Consider the following 7,197-nt stretch of genomic DNA (forward strand, 5'->3'; position numbering starts at 1 on the left):
ATTCAGCTCTGGTGAGACACATCTGGTGTGCTGGGTCAAGCTCTGGGCTCCTCACTACAAGTAAGATGTAGACTTACTGGACTGAGTCCAGTGATGGGCCATAAAGATAATTAAGGAATTGGAGGATGTCTTATGTAAGGAGAGGCTGAGAAAGCTGGGCTTCCTCAGCCAAGAGGTGGCTTGTGGGGGAGCTGCGTATTGTGTATAAATACTTTTATACTCAAAAGCAGTTGTTCTAGCTCAAAATAATATTCATACAAATATTCTGTACAGCATCTTAGTATTCATATTTTCTACTGCATTGTCTGTTATTTTAAAAATTTAAAAGTGCTAAAAAATTGGAATTAAGTGGGATTCTATAATATATCTCCTGTGAATGGCTCAGCAATCACAGCAGTCCTCTCCAGAAACTCAAGAAATTCCGGGCAAGTCCTTCAGTGTGTTTCATACTACCCTGAGAGCAGTAGGATGAGCTGGTTCTTATTCCAGTCTTAAAATTAAGATACGTACAAATTTGTTTCTGGTTTTGGAGTATTTTTTTGTTTATTTTTTGGTTTTGGTATTTAATTTTTTTAAATAATTTTTTTTCATCTTCCTGGGAGAATTGGTTTCTTTGTTTAGCTGTTGTTATTTTAGTTTGTTTTTGCTAGCTGCTGCCTCTGGAATACAAATTTGGAACAGAAAGTAAATTTAATTTAAATGTAGCAAAGATTTTTAGATGTAGCTTCTTCTGTCCTCTTAGGAATAGTCAGGCATCCAGTTCTTCATCTGGCAAAGAGCAAATATGAAATCGTGTGTCAGCCCTGTGCAGGTGCGTTAGACACAACTATTTCACTAGAATAAAATAGAATGCTTATATCCATTATACTTTTTTTAGCATTTAAGACTACAATCATGTTTGTCTTTAGACCTTATATTTTGAAAATATTTTTCTTTAAGCTCTTCTGTGTCATTTTGAATGTTTTATGTGGTATAAAGGTATAGTGGCTTTCAAAAGATACAGAAGTAAGGTGTACACTCAAGTCAAAGGTCAGAACTCTCATACATCAAAAGATTAAGTAATTAATTATGAAAGCTATCACATCAAGCTGACATCAGACACTTTAAAACAGGACCTTATTTCATTATGCTGTGTTGTGCTTATTTTATGCTAGAACTGTTGGACCCCTTAACTTAGCTGACATAACACACATAAATACTGAAGCATAAACATTTTATCATATAAATTACTGGTATGAGATCTGTATAAATATAGAACTGAATAAGGGACTGAGTAGCCTGGCTTGATCTCCCCCCTCCCTAGCCTTTGCACTGCTTTTGCACAGAAGACAGGGAGCAGAGCTCTGGTACACAGTCTGTCTTCTGGGCTGCACCTGTGGCTCCCAGTAACACAACACCTCTTTGCTGTGCTGGTGGGAAAACTGCAGCTGGTCCTGTAACAAGGTTGATGCACCAGGTTCAAAGCTTTCCATAGATAGGAAATGAGCTCATTGCTAATGGAGGAAAAACAAATTAGAAAAATGGTCTGAAGGAGACTTCTAGGAGGAGGGCTTTCTTTTCAATGTTTGGGCATGGAAGGGGTGATCCTGTGGAAGGTAAAGCACTTTTGAAGCAGCTTTCATAAATTTAATTTTCAGCATATGTCTAGATCAGCCCTAAATCTCTAATGAAGGAAAATCAAAAGTAGCATTCTATGAGCTCAGTCACAGCTGTTGTAAAGTTGTTTTTAGGTTCTCAAAGTTAGAGACAAAACTGAGTCAAAGTTTCCATTGACAAAGAAGAGGAATGAGGTTTGTTAATGTTCCTAAGGCAAGCCATTGTGATAAATGAACAGTTTCTTTCCCTTATGCTGAATAACATTACATTTGTTGGTATTTTTCCTACATATACATTTTCTACTCATGTATTCAAAATGCTTCAGTGTTTTACAGGAATTAATGACAGTTTTTAGAGGGTCAGGACATTATTTGAAAAAAATAGTCAATGAGATGAAAATGACCTGGTCCTACTGTCAGCTTCTGTGCTGTGTGTGGCCCCAGAGTGCAGAATGCAGCAAGCCAACACTGATCCTGAGCTGGGCATCAGCACAGCTCCTGCAGATTTATACAGCACTATCAACTGGAACCACACTGGGGTTTTGAACCAGCCATGGTAACACCTGATTATGCTCTATGCAGCATCCTACAGAGAACATCAGTCTGCTCTTTCGTTGTGTTAAACCCTGGCCACAGCTTAGTGGCTGGGACTGGTTTCCAGACCACAGTTTTGGTCTATCTCCTGGCCACCTTCCTATGTTCTTCTTAGGACACCAAACCTCTTTGCAAGGTACCAAGGAGTCACAGCAGTTCCTTCCCATGGCAGGAGTAGCTCATTGCTGTTGTGTACAGAGCCAAACAGGGTCACTTCTGAACGTGATCTGTTTGAATACCAATTACACTTAGATGTGGAATAGCTTTTTTTAGTAAAAGCTACCAACAGCTGAAACAGTAGATTGGTTTTTAAGTGTTTATTTTTCTCAATACCTGGAAGCTTGGACAGTTTATGCTCATGCTTTGCAACTTTTAGTAAGATTTTTTGGTATCTCCAAAAGAATTATATCAACTAGATTTTAGAGGAGACAGTAAAGTTTCCCAGTGTCTTTTTAATTTTGATTTCATGAAAATACTGGAAAAGTTACATGAATATCAAAAAAAAATTTTTTTTAGAGCCTAGAAATATTAAATATTTCATCAAGCTTGCTTTTATGTGGCAGTATTGAAAACTTTGTTGATTTTAAATACTGCATTGTCCTAGAGGCAAAGGAAAAAAGGTTTTATTTCCTAGAGGAAAATAAAAATGTGACTGTGCAAATTTGGCCAGAAAAGTTTCCAAATAAATATTAAATTCAGTGATTTTCTATGATGGCAATAAAGTTTAGGGATTTTTCTAAATTTTAGCAGTGAATGCAATCTTTCTTTCACTCCAGGAAAGCTGTAAAATCAGGTCCCATCACAGGCTACTTTGCTGACAAATTACACTTATGACAAGAAATTCATTATACAAAAGGTCCTTACTAACCACAGGAGTGATTTAAGAAAAAGTAGGTTTTCCTCTTTGTACTCAAACCCATGATTTTGACACCTAAGGCAATCCTTTTACTCCCATAGTGACACTGAGACACAGTGAGAAACAGACTTAGGGATGAACCCCTCATTCCCAATATTCAATAGCTTGGTCACCCCAAAACCTAAACCAAGGCACCTGCCTGACAGGGCACTATATGGGTATTGAATATATTCTCCTTACGTTGTAGTAGAGAGGCTTCAGTTTTGGGTGGCAGCTGCAGGGCTGAAATCTCAATGGCCAAGTTTCTCCCTGAAGCTGCCTTCCACTGTCAAGCTTGACCTTTCTACTTGTGTGAAAACTGTGCTCTTCAGTAAGGTTTTTATCTACAGCTCACACCTCGGGCTGAGATCAGGTCTAGCCTAGCATCACAGGAAAAGAGACAAGCTGTGGGCAATGTGACTTAATTCAAATATAACCATATTTAAGCAATTGCCATGTCATGGGGAGTAAAGGACAGCAGCCTTGAATCAATCAGTGAAGTCTTTTTGAGCAGATATCAAAAGAAGGATTAAACATTTTCTCTCTGTTGATATGATATGATCATGGATCCTTAAGAGACTTCTGCTGAATTTATGTTCACATATGGCTCACTAATGGATTTGATTTCTCCTCTGGGGAAATACCTGCATTGGATTTCAGGGGAAAAACCCCCCAAATTTCCCAAGAAATCAACCTGTCAATCAGCAATTGCCTCCAGTATGTGTCTTCTTTCTCCTGGGTAATGTAAGAATTGTGGGGTGCTTTTCTCTCACGGTCCTTTACTGCAGGCAATTCAGGCTAATCCAAGTATAATTCAGTATGTGCTTTTCTAATAATAATTCCTACTGGATAGCTGGATGCATGTAGAATGTCCAATTGCCATTTTTTTTCCTAATTTAGCTAAATATATGATTAGGCATAACTGCTAACTGTAACAAGCTGATTACTAAACTCAGGCAAGCCAAGAAAAGAAAACCTTATTATTTCATCCCATACTTCAAAATCAGTATTATTTTTTCTATCTATCAATGGCTGAGACACAAGTATAAGTCATTATGACCAAGCTTTGGCCCTATTCTGTAACTAGCGAAAAGTGTAGTACACTTGAATTTTTTTTTTTCTTTTGGCCTGCTGACTCTCTTCTGTCATTTGCAAATTTAATGAGTGTCTAATGAAGATACAGACTTGGAGTCCAATCTATGAGGAGCCCAGAAGGAAATTTAAACTACAGCAAGCACTAGGATCTGAGGAGAGATAGCAATACTTTCAAGACCTGTTTGTAGTGATAAAACTGATGTTTCTGGTCTGTCACCAAGAAACTTTGCTCCCTAAATGCAAATACTCTTTGGCTACTGCAAATTTACTGGTAAGTCTGAATCTGTATTAACAACAGTTTTTTCCATACAGTGGTAAACATGTGACTCTAACAAGACCTCAGGTTGGGTTATGCTTCATGAAGACACTGTTTACTTTCAAGTCAATAGGAGCAGTGATATGAAGCACATTAAAATGCCACAATGATTCTTCATTACCAGCTATCCTCCCCATTAGCATGTTGTTACTGTATTTTGTATATGCCTGTATCCACTCATATATCTGCCAAACCTGACACATCACCATTCCACCTTTAATTTTTATGAATGAATTGAGGGATAGTCTAGTAGGAGAATAAGAGCAAGTGTGGAAAAAAATAGATTCTCTCACACTTCCAAACCCTGCTGGGTAGTTTTTTTTGTTTGTTTGTTTAGGTTTTTGTTTGTTTTTCTTCTTTTATGTACTTTTAATACATAGAATTTCTTGAATTATATTCCTGAAAATTAACTGAAAAAATTTTAGTGACATAAATAAGTGCATTCTCCTGATTCATTTGAGTTTTTTAGAGCTCTAACACTCTAAAAGTATTTTTGTTGGTTTTCTTTCAGTTGCATTGATTTGGGGGTTCTTCAAAAATATTCAACAAAAAAGTACTCTTAATCAGGGGAACAATGAAGTGACATTGCACTAGGCAATCATGCTTCATAGTCAACAATCAATCCAGAATGTTTTGCTTACCAGATATCTATGATAGGTATAAATAACTAGGTGGAATGATAAATTATATATAAGAAAGCCACTGTTTTGTTTCTCATGCGAAAGATTCTCTAAAACATTCTAATCCTCTATGACCCTGTTCAGCTCCAATGCCATCTTCACCTCTAGATTTAGTATTCTTGCTGCACTGTCAGAGGTCGTGCACATTTAGAAGGGGGTTCCACTAGGATTGTTTTATCACAGACTACCTTCTACAGTCCTCTCTGTTGTGAAACCCCTTAAGTCCCACACAGTTCTCCCCACACACTGCACTGCTTGAGGAGGTTTTATTGCCAGTCAGATCCCTTTCTGTCTACTTTCTGCTGCCAAGCAATAATGATGAAAATTGCATTTCAGATGTCCACCTTCTCTTTTTTTCCTTTCTGGGAGAACTGTAAAATATAATATTAAAATCTGTGAATGCCTGAAACTGTTATTTATCTGTGTTTTTTCAGTGCTCTGTCTTCTGCAGAAACACCTGTTTCTATATATGGGTAAACTTTTCAGCATTTCCAGACAAATTAAATGACCATAAATATTGAACTGGAAAAGCATTTGGTCTCACGTTTTCTCTTCTAAATCTAGTTTTAATTTTGGCAAATTGTAACATTGTTTATGTTCAGGTGTTTCCACGTTACTTCCAAGGCATGACAACAGATTCACCTCTTGTATTTGCCTTTGAAAGGAATGTGTGCTATAGAGGTGGCTTGGTCTTATATTGACCATTTTTGCATTCACACATTTTAACATTACCTACTCTTTTTAAGTCTTACAAGCAATTTTCTGCCTCTCCTCTTTTACTACTCTCATGCTCATTGATGCAATTAGAAAGGACTAATTCCCTTATCTTTGGAATCCAGAATTGCAGAGGGAAGTGGAAGTGATTGAATGCCAGGAACAGAAAGAAAAGGCAAATCACCTGTGCTGAACAGAGGTTCTACGGTTACCCCCCAAAAATAGTCTTTCTCAAGCTCCACTTTCAGTCAATCATTGAAAGTCTGCACTAGATTTTATCGAAGGTAAGGAGCAATAGATAATATTTTCAGTGGAAAGAGGTCCTGTGAGAAGTATGAAGTGATGCAATTTATAGTGTAGTTGTGGTGAAATTACCTATGTAATTTTAATCTAAAGCAGAGTTATTTCTGAAAAAAAAAGAGAACACAATATATTAGTAGTAAGAATGGCTAAGTTTTTAGAGCATGTTTAATTTTTAAAAAAATAAAATATTGAAGAGCTATGCAAATGTAGAGGACTTATTAAAGTGGTACTGCATCATATGTCACTAAACTTCTGAAATCAGGATTTTCATTAAAGTTGTTTACACTATTATTTTTAGTGGTTTATAATTCATTAGTACAAATTCAATGCAAGTTAAATTGTAACATACAACTTTCTAATCCACTGAAAATATTTCTAGTAGACTGCTTTTATCAAGTTACAGGACCCATACCAATTTCTTATATGGACACTGATGCTGCTTGCTCTTGTTCTTTCTTTGGGACATAATATTTTTATATTAAGAAAAAAAAAAGAACAAAAAAAGGACAAAGAAATGCCTTCTAAAAACATTGCCTCTATTTTTTCTCTTAGCTGATGTAGTAGTAGAATAACTGTCCCTTGAGTGTTCTAGAAAACATTCTAAATCCCTCTAATCTAAAATTGAAATTTGAAATTTATTGTTATTTTAGGCAAACTGAAACAATAAAAAGAAAAAAAATGGAAAAACCTCCAAACCCCCAACCAAGTACCCAAACCCAAGAACAGAAGCAAGCTTGGTAAGCAGCAATTAGTTAAATTTCTCTTTTAAGTTATTGTATCCTCCAAATGAATCCACTGCACTTGCAAAACTTATACAGGCAGGTGCAAGAAATGCAATCTCCATTGCCCTGATCTGGCAATTCATTGAAGGGCTCTACTGCTCCCATCTAGCCTACATGCTTGAATTTTATTGGTATGGAAACCAGGAGCTGCAGAGATGGAATGAAAGTCTGGACCACCACCGGTCCTTCAGACTGGGTTGCAAGCACATTGCTGTTGTGAGAG

The 7,197-nt window shown here is 36.7% G+C and overlaps 1 long non-coding RNA gene across 1 annotated transcript; it reads left to right on the top strand.

The window, feature by feature from the left end:
* Positions 1 to 1,506: 1,506 nt before the first annotated feature.
* LOC138107328 (uncharacterized) lies at positions 1,507 to 6,920 on the top strand. Its single transcript, XR_011149413.1, has 3 exons — positions 1,507 to 1,595; positions 6,015 to 6,173; positions 6,843 to 6,920. It is a non-coding gene; the product is annotated as an uncharacterized lncRNA (long non-coding RNA).
* Positions 6,921 to 7,197: the final 277 nt, after the last annotated feature.

The sequence above is a fragment of the Aphelocoma coerulescens genome, chromosome 3, assembly GCF_041296385.1.
Source record: "Aphelocoma coerulescens isolate FSJ_1873_10779 chromosome 3, UR_Acoe_1.0, whole genome shotgun sequence".
NCBI classification, from domain to species: Eukaryota; Metazoa; Chordata; class Aves; order Passeriformes; family Corvidae; genus Aphelocoma; species Aphelocoma coerulescens.